The sequence below is a fragment of the Narcine bancroftii genome, chromosome 7 (assembly GCF_036971445.1).
Source record: "Narcine bancroftii isolate sNarBan1 chromosome 7, sNarBan1.hap1, whole genome shotgun sequence".
NCBI lineage: Eukaryota > Metazoa > Chordata > Chondrichthyes > Torpediniformes > Narcinidae > Narcine > Narcine bancroftii.
In genome coordinates this window covers 143,265,911-143,282,858 of record NC_091475.1, presented here as the reverse complement: position 1 = coordinate 143,282,858, position 16,948 = coordinate 143,265,911, and the positions used below count along the sequence as shown (strand labels likewise).

Here is a 16,948-nt window from a genome sequence, read left to right as displayed (position 1 = left end):
TATTTATTTCACGGTCAGTATTATTTTGGTGACTTTTAAAGGCTCAGATATTCAATAAAATTAGCATTCCAGTAATTAAATTTATTTTCTCTCTAGGTAGCGTTTTGTGTTATTTATATATTGGCATTTCAGCTTTGGACATACATTGTTCAATACTGAATTTTAAGATCTAGAACATTAAATTTTGGATCATACTATTTTTAAATAAAATAGTGTTACGATGTAAAAAGTTTGAACTTTTGACAGATTTTCACTTATTAAGACAAATTAATATCTAAGAAGCAAATTAAACCCAAAAACAAGTATGGCCATTGTGCTATATGATTAGCCAGACACATTAGATGTTTACATGCGGCCAGTGAACCAGCTCTATGCAGCTTGAGCATTATAATGACAGTCATGTTCGGGCTACACAAAATGTGCTATTGATTACTGAGATGCAGCAACTGGGGGCCAATTACATGGCTGGATTGCATGAAGTCAAGGTAGCATGTATTGGTTAAAGCATGGAAGAGTCAATGGTCAATATGATGCAGCAATTTTGCTTTTAGCATGGTGCTGAGACTATTCAAATATTAAAGCTGGCATTTACGCTGGGAATCTTAAGATCAAAAGGTAAATTGCTGGAAAAAAACTCAATGGGTTGGGCAGCATCTCTGAAGGCAGGTTAGTACCCTGCATCTGATCTGACAGTGCAGAAGGAAAAGGTGAGAGGGAGGAATGAGACAGAACCTAGTGGGTGATAGGTGGAACTAGATTGAAGTGGGAAGATGCTGGGCAGCTGAAACCAGAGGGGGTAGGGGGAATGTGACATAGAAAATGCAGGTGATAGAGGGAAACATAAAGACAAAATATAGGCAAGTTGAGCCAGAAACAGGTAGAGACAGCAGCAGGAAGGTCTTCAGTTGAAATGGATAAGGGATGGATGATGGGCAAACATAACCAGGTAGGGCAATAATAGGGGATAGAAAAAAAAAAGAATCAAGGGACAGAAAAGCCAGGTGGATAGGTATGTGGATGATAGGCAGATGGAACCAGGTGGAGAAAGGTAATTGATCTCAGTAACATGGAGGAGGGGAAACAGATGAGAAGAAATAGAAAAGGTGAATAAAGTGAGAAAGACCCAAGATAGACTGGGGTGGGAATGGCAAATTTGATGTTCATCCCACCTCATTATCTAGATTTCAGCACCTGCCTCCATCTTAAGACCAAAGCTGGAGATTTCAGTGCAGCGTAAGTAACAGCAAACTAATAGCAAATGAATTCCTGAATTTATCAGTAAGTTTGGAATTCTTGGTATTTCCTTCATCTGCAACAGTTGGTGATATTCTCATATGCCAGTCTCCTATAAGAAAAAAATAAAATATATTGAACTGAAATGTGTAACAATACATACAAGACAAGTGAGATGTTGCATATAACATTAATGAGTCGAATTTCATTTCCACTGAGACTTTGCAACCTCTGGCATTGTTAACCCTACTTTTGGGTTACAAATGTATTTCTACCATATGGCAGAGTTCAGTGTGAACATCCTTAATGAAGCATAATCATTGCTCACTGAATTCTCTTTCTGGTAGGAGGATTACATTCAGTGCACCGCTGGCCTGATCTAGACTCTGCCTGACAGCATCTCATTCTCCTTTCTATTTCAGCAGCTGAACTTGTTCTGCATGCCCAAGCTTTATTTTTTTTTTCCCCAGTTGTACATTATTACTTTTCTTTTTAAGATATTTTAATTGAAGTTTAAATAATACAAAAATTAAAAAAAATAAAACTATATATTGAAATACAAATTACAATTAAAAAAAATGTTAATTCAAAACGCCGACCACTATACAATGTTGGAATTAAATTAGTATGTGGGTATCAAGTGATGTCAACCTGGAAATAGACAGCACAGCATCAAAGGGTATAATAATCCTAAAACTTTAGATTGTGGAAATGGTCCATAAAAGGGGCCCATATCTTTCTGAAATTAGTATTTGAATTTTTTATAGCATATCTATTTTTTTTTCTGAACTTAAACAAGACGTAATATTATTTAACAATTGTGTGTGTGTAGGTGGAGTGTTACTGTTCTATCTTAATCGAAATTGCTCATCTGGCCATCAATGAAGTAAAAAAATAAAATTCAATTTTGAGTTGAAGTCAATAAAACATCATCATCTTGAAATTATCCAAAAAGATCAATTAAAATGCAAGGTTCCAATTTTACCTTAAGAATCATCGATAATTGAAAAAAATATCTTTCCAAATTTTTTTTTTTCTAAACTAGGGCAAGTCCAAAGCATATGAATGTAAAAAGACTGAGCAATTTTACATCTGTCACATGGAGGATTTATATCAGAATAAAATTGAGATAATTTAACTTCAGACATATGTACTCTATGGAGCACTTTAAATTGTAATAAACAATGTTGTGCACAAAGAGGGGTAATATTAATCAGATTACAAATGGAATCCCAAACCTCATCAGAACTTGAAAGATTCAAATACTTTTCCCAGACTCTCTCGATCTTAACTAATGAGGTCATTTTCTTTTACATCAAACAAGTTGTTATAAATAAGAGATATTGAACCTTTATGAGAAAGTTGTAAATCAAAAAGTAAATCAAGAATATTCGTGGAAAGATTACAAATGGAATCCCAAACCTCATCAGAACTTGAAAGATTCAAATACTGTTCCCAGACTCTCTCGATCTTAACTAATGAGGTCATTTTCTTTTACATCAAACAAGTTGTTATAAATAAGAGATATTGAACCTTTATGAGAAAGTTGTAAATCAAAACGTAAATCAAGAATATTCGTGGAAAGTCAGGGATCTGAGATTGAACAAAGTGCCTGACTTCTAAATATCTCAAATAATAAGTTAAATTTTACAACCAATTGTTCAAAATTAAAGGAGCAAAATTATTTTAAATGAAAAGGTCTTTGAAGCATTTAATTCCCAATCTATACCAATCATTAAAATGAAGGTAGGAAAAGGTGATTAGATATAATAGAGAAAAATTCTGAAATACAAAAAAAATCTTCTAAATTGTGCCCATATTCTCAAACTATGTTTAAAGATCAAATTATAGGAAGAGGAAGATTTAAAAAAAAACAAAAATTTACTACAAATAAGTAATCTTTGTACATTATTACAAGGGTTATTCTAGCTAAAAACAAAACTTCACTTGCAAGCGATTGTATTGTCTGAAGGCCTTGAAAACAGTAGAAATTCCTCCATGATCTATCACTTGGTTCCTGTGGCCATTCATGCTTTGAAGTAACAGTAAAAAGCACCTAGGAAATTGTACCAGCTGCCAGAAGAATATAATCAGCAGCAATGGGGTCAGGGACAGAGATGAAGTATTTCTGTCTCTTGCTTAATGTGTCCTCAGCTACATGAGGTTGAGGCTATATTAACAGGAGCTTTAAGCCACAATCTCGTAGCAATGTTGTCAAATCCTTCTTGCATTCTGATATGAAATTAGAACCTTCCAATACTTTGCCTTTAAGTGGATGCTTAACAAGAATGCCCCAAAGAGCTCTTCATGATGGTGTCATCTCACGGCATCAATGAATTTCCTCAGTGCAAAAAAATCACGTTGAAGTATTTAAAGTATTTGCTGCAGAAATAAAACTGGGGATAAAAATTAGAATTTTTCATTGAATTTGATTATTTTTTTCCATTGTTGATTAAGTATCGCTGTGAACAATACAAGCTAATCTTTTAGATGTATCCAGAGTAGAACATAAACAGTACAGCACAGGAAATGTCCTTTGGGTCCACATGTCTGCATCAAACATGATGCTGATATTAAACTAAATTTTTTCTACTTGCACATGATAAATTTCTTTCCATCTCCTGCATATTCATGTGTCCATCCAGAAGCCTCTCAATTACTATTATATCATCTGCTTCCAGCATTACTCCAGACAGCTGGTTCCAGGTACCTGCCACACTCTGGGTAACAAAAAACAAAATTGTCCCACACATCTCCTTTAAATTCCCCCTCTCCAGCTTAAATTCATGTCCTCAAATATGTAAAATTTTTAATCCTGTGAGAAAGACTGAAAATGCTAACTCAATATATCTTTATTTCAGCGACGTTGGGACCTGGCCATTGTCGGACCACAGAAAATGCCAGAGCACAGAAATTGACCCTTAAGGGAATGTCTATTAGCACTAGTACCATTTTCTGCTCCTCCTAGTCTCTTGGATGACATCCTGAAAGGCTAACATACAACTGAATAAAATAAATTAACAGGACTGCATCAACAAAACACTCTGCTGCAGAGTAAACAGATTTTGGTGCATTAGTGCTCCCAACAGCGCCGCCCTGGTGACAGATCCACAAACTAATAGGGTCAGATTCAAAACATGCTGGACCATAGGAGTTGCTTGACCACAGAGCATCGGATTAGAGAGGTACAACCTGTACAGGAATAAAATATGCAGGGTTGAATTTCACAATGCCTTACCCATATATATCCATCACAATTGACATACAAATATAGTTTCATTTCGCTGCAATACAGCGGTTGTGTTATGTTTGCATAGAAAAAGCTCACACTATATTTATTTCCTCATCCAAGCGTTCAGGGAAAAAAAAATGTTCTGTTGCCTGACCATTCATTGGCAGTTTAAGCTTATTTTTGCTGTTTATTTGATGGTTAATCAATCACTATCTTCCTGAGGAAAATGATAGGTGTCACTTTGAAATGTGTTTTTGTTAAAAAATGACACCTTTGCTAATAAACTATTTGAACCATCAATACTACTTGAGCCAAATGTAATTTCAATATTGTCATACACTAATTATAACTGAGTTGTCAGGTCAGCACATTTATCGTTTTTGAACTGGGAAACTTATTGTAGTTCTTCATGCTTGACTTTACAAAAACCAGAGCAAATAGATTGCGCTATGATAACCAAGGATGAGCTACTAAATCTTAACCACACAAGCAAAGAAATATTTAGCAGTTAACAACAAAAGCGATTGAAATTTAAATGTAACTTTTAAACTTACAAAAATAGCTATCAAGTATTTTTTTTAAAGTTTAGTCATGCAGTATGCTAACAGGCCTTTTCAGCCCACGAGTCCTTACCACCAAATTTACTCCCCTTTAACCTACATCCTGAGTACATTTTTGAACAGTGGGAGAAAACCCATGCAGACATGGGGGGAATGTACAAACTCCTTACAGACAGCGTGGGATTCGAACCCAAGTCTCGTCCTGATCGCTGGCGCTATAAAGACGTTGCACCAACTGCAACACCAACTGTGCTTATGTTTAATTTGAAGGTCTTTTACATTAAATAATTGAAGAGAAGCAAAATGCATATGAAAATTGTTGGACAGATTAAAAAAATCATGGTTAAAATGTCACAAAAAAGTTATTTTTAAGAATGGATATAGTCAATTGCTTCATTTTGTTAAAATGAACATTATGTTTATTTTGTTATGTCCAATTGTATAGCATTCCTAAAATTGTGTTCTGAAATCTTACATTTCTAAGCAAGTTCCTATTTTATGACTTCCAACCAAAGCTCTGATATTGCTGATCCAGCTTTCTGATTTTAGTCAGCTGAAAGATTGATTGATCTACCTTCACATCAATGGACGTTTTATCCATTATCATCTCTGCTCAGTTTTATTGCTGTTTACCACATGTCACTAAACATTCATCAGAACACGACATAGGTGCTCATAACCTTTAACCTTAAGTAACCTTTGACCAGAAATAATCAATGTCTTGTTTTTCCCCCTTCTTCAAAGATACAGAATGTTGAAATATTGCAGCTTTGAAACTCAGAAGCACCATTTCTCTGTTATAAGGTCATTACATCTTGCCTTTTATAAAGTTCAAAAATGATGGTGAAATTCCACAGTGTAATTGGAAAGACCATGCTGTCAGATCCTTCATTTAGCTCCACTCTGTTTCGGAACAACAGGCTTTGTTGCAAAGCTCTAATTGAATTTCTCACAACAGCTGGTTTTCAGGCATTCAGCTGAAAACTCATAAGGCAGCCCCTGAAGACTGTCAAGGACAAGATCTCCAGTACTCTTGCCTTGAGATTACTATGTACTTATATGTACGTGAATTCCTAAGGGCAGGGCTCATGCTAAGCAAGTTGTCTAGCCAAATGAGTCTTAATTATCTGTGTTTAGTCCATAGTCCATGAAACCTTTCCTATCCATGCACCTGTCTGAATGTCTTTTAAACACTGCAATTGTACTCACCTCAACTACTTCCTCGAGCAGATCAGTCCATGTAGCTGCTACTATCTGTGTAAAAATTGTGTCCCTCAGCTCCCATTTAATTCTTTTTCATCTTACCTTAAACCTATTCCATCTCGTGCTAGGCTACCATGTTTTGGGAAAAAGACAAAAAAAAATCACATTCAAAGTACAGATTTATTTTTAGAGTACATACATGACATCACAACCATGAAATTCTTTTTCCTGCAGGCGAGATAGAATTAGCAGTTATTGGTAATGCAAAAAACTGCGCTCAAGGAGATAGGTTGAGAAACATGTGGCCTCACTGCCTGTCTGGAATATTATGGATTGCAAGTGGTCACGTGTCCTCCCTATCTAAAACTTATTCATAAGTCACATCACCTATCAATAATAGTTGGACTCTGGCCTTGCCTTTGGTTCATTTAAAATACATAGGGCAATTATTAGCTAGACACCCAGATCAGAATTGTATATAACATCAATCCATAGCACATTCTTTCTCTCTTCCTTATGGTCTAAGCTCCGGACATCACTCTACGCCAGATCACTGCTGTGGACATCACTGGAAGTGTCATGGGTAAGGTGTACACTATGCGTAAACTGAGCCATAGTACTGTGATTGATCAGTGCTTGTAGAGAACCTTACCCCCATTGGTACAAGGAACCGGGAATGTGTGTGAAAGTCCCTGTCTGTGGAGTGGGTATATATGTGTGAGTGTGTAGAGTATAGGTGGACACTGATATTGGAATCCAACCTGGGTTCGATGTCAATATCTATATAGTTGTTTTCTTTTTCTTTCTTTGGCTTGGCTTCGCGGACGAAGATTTATGGAGGGGGTAAAAGTCCACGTCAGCTGCAGGCTCGTTTGTGGCTGACGAGTCCGATGCGGGACAGGCAGACACGGTTGCAGCAGTTGCAGGGGAAAATTGGTTGGTTGGGGTTGGGTGTTGGGTTTTTCCTCCTTTGCCTTTTGTCAGTGAGGTGGGCTCTGCGGTCTTCTTCAAAGGAGGTTGCTGCCCGCCAAACTGTGAGGCGCCAAGATGCACAATTTGAGTTGATATCAGCCCACTGGCGGTGGTCAATGTGGCAGGCACCAAGAGATTTCTTTAGGCAGTCCTTGTACCTTTTCTTTGGTGCACCTCTGTCATGGTGGCCAGTGGAGAGCTCGCCATATAACACGATCTTGGGAAGGCGATGGTCCTCCATTCTGGAGACGTGACCCACCCAGCGCAGCTGGATCTTCAGCAGCGTGGACTCGATGCTGTCGACCTCTGCCATCTCGAGTACTTCGACGTTAGGGATGAAAGCGCTCCAATGGATGTTGAGGATGGAGTGGAGACAATGCTGGTGGAAGCGTTCTAGGAGCCGTAGGTGATGCCGGTAGAGGACCCATGATTCGGAGCCGAACAGGAGTGTGGGTATGACAACAGCTCTGTATACGCTTATCTTTCGGAGGTTTTTCAGTTGGTTGTTTTTCCAGACTCTTTTGTGTAGTCTTCCAAAGGCGCTAATTGCCTTGGCGAGTCTGTTGTCTATCTCGTTGTCGATCCTTGCATCTGATGAAATGATGCAGCCGAGATAGGAAAACTGGTTGACCGTTTTGAGTTTTGTGTGCCCGATGGAGATGTGGGGGGGCTGGTAGTCATGGTGGGGAGCTGGCTGATGGAGGACCTCAGTTTTCTTCAGGCTGACTTCCAGGCCAAACATTTTGGCAGTTTCCGCAAAACAGGACGTCAAGCGCTGAAGAGCTGGCTCTGAATGGGCAACTAAAGTGGCATCGTCTGCAAAGAGTAGTTCACGGACAAGTTTCTCTTGTGTCTTGGTGTGAGCTTGCAGGCGCCTCAGATTGAAGAGACTGCCATCCGTGCAGTACTGGATGTAAACATCGTCTTCATTGTTGAGGTCTTTCATGGCTTGGTTCAGCATCATGCTGAAGAAGATTGAAAAGAGGGTTGGTGCGAGAACACAGCCTTGCTTCATGCCATTGTTAATGGAGTAGGGTTCAGAGAGCTTATTGCTGTATCTGACCTGACCTTGTTGGTTTTTGTGCAGTTGGATAATCATGTTGAGGAACTTTGGGGGGCATCCGATGCGCTCTAGTATTTGCCAAAGCCCTTTCCTGCTCACGGTGTCGAAGGCTTTGGTGAGGTCAACAAAGGTGATGTAGAGTCCTTTGTTTTGTTCTCTGCACTTTTCTTGGAGCTGTCTGAGGGCAAAGACCATGTCAGTAGTTCCTCTGTTTGCGCGAAAGCCGCACTGTGATTCTAAGAGTTTTAGCTGGACACACATGGAGTACTAACCATGTGTGAGATGGTTCTAATGAATGTGTGTCCTGCCAGATACATATGTTATTGTGTAGCTGTTCACAAATGGGGGCAGCAGGAGATGACCCACAGATAGGGAAGGAACCCTGGGTCAGAATATAAAATCCCTGGATGGACCAACAACCATCAGGGCTTCAGCCATTTGGTAGCGAGGCTGATAAGTCATGCCAGGCCAGTCGACTGGGTCAACAGACTGGACTCCCATGGAGAGAAGATAGAGCACCACATATTCTCTTTCCTGGAGGAATTCCACAATTCCAAAAATGGCAAGGGTCTGAGCAGATGGGAAAGGGGCCAGCACAAAGTTGTAGAGACCCAGGAATACTCCATCAAGGAGTTGGCTGGGCTGGTGGACAGATTACAGCACCTGTCGAGTGAGTATTTAACCATATGACTACTCAGCTTTCAGATGAGGGGGGCTCCTATATTTGGCTTTCTCACCTAGACAATATCACTCTGGTCAGTCTGTCCACACAGTATTTGGTTAACAACTCCCTGCAAGTGCCATCTGAAGTGATTAAGGAGGGGAGCACGCTGTGGGATCAAGTAATAACTGTTGTGCGGGTCAGGTTCCCCACACTTTCCACAGCCTCTGGCCAAAAATCCTACACAAGCATGCCTCTTGCTACACCCCCTTCAACACCAGCTCTTGGTGTGGCATTTGCCTCTCCTCACCACTGAGCACCAAACAGCCAATGAAGGTAAAGATTCCATTATTGGAACTTAATACTAGATTTAGAATGTAACATGCATGAAATTCTTTTACTTTGTCAACCATAAGGCAGACAGAGAGTTCCCACTTTGTCCAGCGCCCCTCACAGAAACCTACAGCACCTGGTGTTCCATGGCAATCTCCCCTCCAAGTACTGACCAGGCCTGAGCCTGCTTAGCTTCCGAGATCAGACAATCTCAGGTATATTTAGGCTATTAGGTGTTCCGTTGTGAGAGATGGGAAAATTGACCTAAAATTATGAACATGGAAGAAACTAAAGTTCATCAGTAAAATGGCTGAAACCAGTTCAAACAGGATAAGTTTGGGGCTTAGGATGCAGGAAAGCAGAGTCAGCACGATTAACATAAGAATCTTCTATCCTTTGTGACAAGACCATAGGACTAAGATAAGGAATGGTAAGGTACAATAGAATGTAGGAAGTTGAGGTAGTCTGGATCAGATAAGGGTCTCCTAGCCCTGGACAGAAGTACCAAGTCATACATTTCTAATTAGCTAACCATACACAGATTTATACATATGAAATTAGCCAACCCTAGATAGAATGAGTCAACTCTGCATATCAAGAGACTGTAGCCCAGAGAATCAGGAAGGTGTGAATAAGGACAATGACATGATGGGACACCCACAGGATACCCCCTGGTCCTCCAAGTGTACTGAAACTGCACGTAGGCAGGAAGAATTACCTATGCCAAACCCATCCAGGGGGCAGAAGAATGTAAGGGGGAGGGCATTCTGATACTGAAATTGACTGTATAAAAGTTGGGTGAGCCCCAGTATGTGTGTGTATTCCCAGGGTAAGGGGAAGCACCCAACTTTGCATTGTTGTAGTAATAAATGTTCTTTGTTCTCAATTTTTGTCTCGAGCAATTTCTTTAAAGGTACTTTAATTCCTAACAAATGGGGGCTCGTCCGGGATCACACTCCCTCCACTGACAGAGTGCCCCGACGACGAGAGTAGGTGCACCCCGGCTGATTCAGCTGGACTCACGGGCGACGGGTGGCTGGTCAGTGGAAGAAGCGAGTGATATCCGAGAAGAGGCATTGAGAACAAACGGCGGAAGGACGCGCGCTAGAGCAGTACTGCCAGAACTCGGTAAGAGTATTTTACTTGTTCCTAAGTATGGGAATGGCGGGCAGTAGAGATGAGAGTCCTGACACAGGACGTGACCACCAGATAGCTACGTACAGCCCGCTTGGGATGATGTTATCTGAGTGGGGCACAGGAAAGACCCGCGGTAAAGACAAACTGACGACGGTCAGATATTGTTGTAATGAATGGGTGGGATACCCGGTTAAAGGGAGCTCCGTGTACTGGCCAAAATTCGGATCCGAGGATGAATGGATGTGTGAAGCTTTGAACTTATGGCTCTATCAAAACCAGCCAGACAATGTTGAGAGCAGGGAATATGCAGCCTGCTGGCTCAAGGGATCCATTGAACAGCTGGTTTTGAATGAGAAAGAATCCAGGGATAAGAGAGAGGAGGAACCTCTTGTCCCTGAATCACAGGGTTGGGATGTGTTACATTCCCTCCCTCCACCCTATGTTCCTCCTATGCCGGCTCCTATCTTTCCTTCCCCTCCTATGACCTACCCTTCTGCACCTTCCCCACCTCCCCCACCACTAGAGAAGAGAGAAGAGAGCAGGAGTGGTATGATAACTTGCTCACAAAGCACTCGATTACCACCTCTGTTGGCAGGAGAGAGAGGTAACTTTAATTCAGAACAGCGTGAGACTCTTCAGGAAGAAAGGGCAGAACCCTTTGATTCATTTCCCAGGGAGCAGGAACCCAGACCTAATAAGCCAGAAACCAATTGGATGAGACCACTGCTGCGGGAAGTTCCCATGAGAGAGGGTCTCGGTTTCGTAAATGTGCCCCTGACCAGTACTGAAGTGTGTAACTTTAAGAAAGAACTGACCTCCCTGATAGAAGATCCCCAGGGATGTGCCGAACAGTTAGACCAATTTTTGGGACCAAATATATATACAATATGGGGGTCTCGACATAGAATCCCCAGCAGGGGAACAATTGGTACTAACAGGTTTTGTTACCAACTCAGCCCCAGACATTGAAAATTACAAAAGACAGAAAATTGGCATGAGCAGGGAATAACCCAGCTTCTACAGATCACACAAAAAGCATTTGTCCAGACATCTGAGGATAAGCAGAAAGCAAAGGCTAACATTTTGATGCAAGCAGTTAAAGTAATAGTAGATGAGTAACATGGAAAAGGCAGGGACTGTGTGCCAGCTCCTGAATGTTGGGAGAAGTGCAGGGAGTGGGAGAGTAGAGACCAGAGATAATTTCATAAATCACGACTTCCCACTTCAGTCACTGACCAATATTGATTAAAATTCATGCTAAAAATTAAATGTCATAAATGATCGTTTTTCAATACTGTAGAATTAGCGAATTTAACTACCAGTTAATTCCAATTTATGAAATAAATTGTATTCAAATGTGATTTTGCACAGGGACTACCTGAGAATAGTGATGTTATAACATTTGCAGGGAGAAATGTTTGCGCAAATAGGGTGAGTTCTATACATCTTAACTTTAAGTGTATGTGAGATAAAGAAAGGATCTGATGTGTAAAGTGGCTGGATCAGCCAGTTGAAGGGGGAGTGTGCATGTCCCTTTAAGTGCACTGTGGCACTTGAAATTGAGGCTTCAGGCTCTTGTCTTGCAGTTAGAGGTATGGAGCCCTATCAACACATTTAATACATTTCTTCTACACATTCAGCAGTCAAGGTCCGTGAGTTTAAAGATCACCCACCTCTGGAGAATAAAGATACCTCTGGGGATTCCTATGGGGATTCCTATAAGTTTAATCATTCATTTCTCTGGTGCATTTTCCTCTGGAGTGAAATTAATGCCTCAGCACAATTTCTCTGTATTGCCGCTGTTATTTAATTCATGATAACTTTCCCCCATTCATCAGGTTTATATTTAAATCCGGTAGTGCGGAAGTTACATTGTAAATAATCACGGAGGTAAACCCTGCGCAACTGGATTCAGCTTAATGGAGAAATAAACCTGCGAACTGGTCTATGGTGCTGTGTGAGTACTGCAATAGGTGGAATATGATTTAAATTGGTGGCATAGTTCAGAACAATTGGGTGCATAAGAATAATAATATCATTAAGAACTCACAGATCTTGTACCAGATGCTATTCAGTACATCTTGACTTAAGGACTGGAGAAATTGGCATGTTAGAATGAGATTGGCATGGTACCAATATTTCTTGATTCAATAATGACTCCACAAGCTCCAGGATTCATGCAGCAGAACTTTTAAGTGGAATATAATAGAAACTAGCCTGTACTTAAATTATTGTGTGTGCAATCTTCATAAGAACATCTTTTAACTTTTTTTGGTGCCTGTTTTACAGACTGTTTTAAATAAGGCCAGCTCCTGTGAGCTGTGGCACAAGGCATTTTACTTAAGGCAGAACTAAAGGTTGAATATGTTTCAAGTTCTCTTGCAGGGGCTCTTGTGCTGCAATGTCTGTTATGTACTCACTCTAACAAATTGGAGGGTTGTGCCCCATACAGACAAGCAGCTCCAACTGCATTTTAATAAGGTCTAACATATTCAAAACCCATGCAAATATGGTTTGTGTTTCATTTTACAATTTTTACACTAACACAAAGGAAAGTCAGATTGTTATTCATTTTATTAAAATCTAGTGATTGGTTATATGTAAAAGCATGGCAAGAGGATCAACTAAAACCTGCCTGGGATGGTCCCTTCTGTGTACTTTTAATTACAGACACCGCAGTAAGAACAAGAGAGAAAGGCTGGACCCACATTCAAAGAATTAATGACAAAGTGCCATAATGTTACAATTTTATTCGTTTTTTTAATGGTTTATTCAGTTTTGTGTATTTTATTGCTGTTTTCAATGAGCTTTACATTTATCGTGGTTTATTCAGTTTTTGTGTATTTTATTGCTGTTTTCAATGAGCTTTACATTTATTGTGGTTTTATTCAGTTCTTCTTGCATTTTATTGCAGTTTTCAATGAGCTTTACATTTATTGTGGTTTTATTCAGTTCTTCTTGCATTTTATTGCAGTTTTCAATGAGCTTTACATTTATTGTGGTTTTATTCAGTTCTTCTTGCATTTTATTGCAGTTTTCAATGAGCTTTACATTTATTGTGTTTTATTCAGTTCTTATTGTATTTTATTGCAGTTTCCAATGAGTTTGACATTTATTGTGGTTTTATTCAGTTCTTCTTGCATTTTATTGCAGTTTTCAATGAGCTTTACATTTTTTGTGGTTTATTCAGTTTTGTGTATTTTATTGCTGTTTTCAATGAGCTTTACATTTATCGTGGTTTATTCAGTTTTGTGTATTTTATTGCTGTTTTCAATGAGCTTTACATTTTTTGTGTTTTATTCAGTTCTTATTGTATTTTAATGAGCTTACTAATTTCTTTGGAATATTGTTCGTTAATGTTTTAAGCCCCCTGGAATAGGGGCAGCAGAGGTTACAATTCAGCTCCTTTAGAATGTAGACATGGCATAGATTTAATGTATAGTCATAATGGGATATAAGGGATCCCAATACGGACCAGGGGAATTAAACAGTTTTAGTGGAGTACTCTCGATGTTTTAAGTACTTCTGGAGAAGGGGTAGCAGAGGTTACAGATTGTACTGTTTTACAGGCTAGAGAGGGCATAGAGGCAAGGTATTTAGAATACGGATCAGGGAAACACAGTGGGGATAGGCAGTCACACAGTGAGGCACCTGTGTACACAGACTAACCGCAAAACAAACAATGTACATTTCACACAAAGGGGGAAACTAACAAGCTAACCGCAAAACAAACAGACACTTCACACAACCACGAGACACATAATCCCCCACCTGGCTCTCTCTCTCTGATCATCCCTGAAGGGGAACACCTGTTTTCAGGGAGCTGCTGCTCATCTGGTGGTTATATAACGTGGAAAGGAGCGAAGTAGAGTGCAGGGTGTCAAAATCCTCACAAAGGACATGGTGGGACAAAGACAGACAGAATGGTAGTCAGGATTGTACATGTAGCAGAGAGAGAGAGAGTTGACACATATGCTAATGTTAGCAGACAAGCTGCAACACACAGTTAAATCACAAGAAACAATCCCCCCCCAGCTTGGTCTCTTTTCATCACCCCATGAAAGGGAGCACCAGTTTCCAACAACGTGAGCTGCTTGACACTTTAATATCAGGCTCCAAACAGCCTTCGGAGATCGGTGGCCCTAGAGTTCGGGGCTGAAGAGGACATCAGATACTAGCCACAATCAAACGGAACCGCCTGACTACTGCTACTCGTTCGCTGCTGAAGGCAGCGCTTCTCATAGACTGCTACTCGTTCGCTGCTGAAGGCAGCGCTTCTCATAGACTGCGACTCGTTCGCTGCTGAAGGCAGCACTTCTCATAGACTGCTACTCGTTCGCTGCTGAAGGCAGCGCTTCTCATAGACTGCGACTCGTTCGCTGCTGAAGGCAGCGCTTCTCATAGACTGCGACTCGTTCGCTGCTGAAGGCAGCGCTTCTCACAGACTTCGTCGGGACAACACTTACAAAGGTCGTGTGCTTCAAAGACACTGCTTCAATATTTCAACGTATGGGATGGACTAGACTTTTTACTGAGAACTGGAGCCTGATACTCCAAACCCTAATAAGCAGCTGGACTCACTCCCCTGACCTTCATGGTGCTCCCCTACCTAAAGACTTTACACAGACATTACAATTCGGTTATTGACCAGCTGGGTAAAACTACACCTTACACTTGAAAGATCAGTGTTACTGATCTAAAAGAAAAGTGAGGAGAGGGGGGGGGGGGGGGGATCAGTCACACTGACACTAGTAACCAAAGATCAGTAACACTGATCATGGTGAAAGATCAGTATTACTGATCTAAAAGAAAAGTGAGGATTGTGAGAGATGGGAAAATTGACCTAAAATTATGAACATGGAAGAAACTAAAGTTCATCAGTAAAATGGCTGAAACCAGTTCAAACAGGATAAGTTTGGGGCTTAGGATGCAGGAAAGCAGAGTCAGCACGATTAACATAAGAATCTTCTATCCTTTGTGACAAGACCATAGGACTAAGATAAGGAATGGTAAGGTACAATAGAATGTAGGAAGTTGAGGTAGTCTGGATCAGATAAGGGTCTCCTAGCCCTGGACAGAAGTACCAAGTCATACATTTCTAATTAGCTAACCATACACAGATTTATACATATGAAATTAGCCAACCCTAGATAGAATGAGTCAACTCTGCATATCAAGAGACTGTAGCCCAGAGAATCAGGAAGGTGTGAATAAGGACAATGACATGATGGGACACCCACAGGATACCCCCTGGTCCTCCAAGTGTACTGAAACTGCACGTAGGCAGGAAGAATTACCTATGCCAAACCCATCCAGGGGGCAGAAGAATGTAAGGGGGAGGGCATTCTGATACTGAAATTGACTGTATAAAAGTTGGGTGAGCCCCAGTATGTGTGTGTATTCCCAGGGTAAGGGGAAGCACCCAACTTTGCATTGTTGTAGTAATAAATGTTCTTTGTTCTCAATTTTTGTCTCGAGCAATTTCTTTAAAGGTACTTTAATTCCTAACACCGTTATACTCCAGCTCTCCTGCCCATTATGCAGTGGATAAAATCCTCCGATGCCATCCTCAAGAAAGGGGGAGAGTTGCTCAGGGTCTGGGAAGCACCCTGTTGGTTATATTCCTGGGAGAAATTGCACTAACAAACTCTCCAAGAGGGAATGAAGAAATTGCACACATCCACCATGCAGGGCAAAGACAATTCATCAGACATGTGCGATACCCCCCACTGGCCTTCAGAGCCTTCGAGCCATCACACCATTCTGTTTAACCAGCATAACTGTTGACACTTATTAGCCACAGAACTTTCAGGCTGAAATACAACAGCTGTTGCCATGGAAATGTCATTATTTGGTCATTTGAGGTCAACACCAGTTGTGTCTTTTATTATGCACATTCCAAGTGCAGTCTTTGTAATGGACCTTTGTTTTTTTTCCCTCTCTTTCTAATTGCACTCTGAGCTGCAGTAATAATATCTCTCAGCACCCTCAGTTTATAAGTACAGTATTACATATCAAATACTGCCAAAGAAATATTGTTTATATTTTGTTCCCCACTAGCCCCCTGCCCCATTAACAGAATGGGGCAGGGGGCTAGTGGGGAACATGGGGTGAGTGCCTCAGGACCTTTTATTTAATAAAAACTACTCATTTGGCCAATTTTCAGTCCTGATTCCTCTTGGCTATTGATACAGGGAACCGACACAGGCACTTGTGACACCTGTTTAAAGGGAATGCGAGCAGGAACAGCATCCTGGTGTCAGAAAAACAGGGTGCTCCCAGGAGATATGGGTACACCCTGGATGTATGCCTGCCTGCCTCACCATGGGATAGAACGGCGACGTGCATCTGAGCTCTGTGCTGAGGGATTGTCCAAATGTGAAGTCAAGGCGTGGGATACACAAGCCAAGGGAGGGCTCTGGCAGCTGATGCCACTGCCTGCTCAAAGATGCTGGTGGTAAAGGTCTGCACATTTGCCAGCTAAGCCAGAGAAACCAAGCATGTGAATTAGTGACCAGACAATTTTCTTTCTCTTCCCTCCACTGACACTGGGG

General features: G+C 40.8%; 1 long non-coding RNA gene across 1 annotated transcript in view; it reads right to left on the bottom strand.

Moving 5' to 3' along the window:
- Window positions 1–401: 401 nt before the first annotated feature.
- The window catches only part of LOC138739944 (uncharacterized), a 59,637-nt gene continuing 43,090 nt past the window's right edge, over window positions 402–16,948 (bottom strand). The window contains exon 3 of the long non-coding RNA XR_011342592.1: window positions 402–1,345. This is a non-coding gene — a long non-coding RNA (uncharacterized lncRNA). The remainder of the gene's footprint in view (window positions 1,346–16,948) is intronic.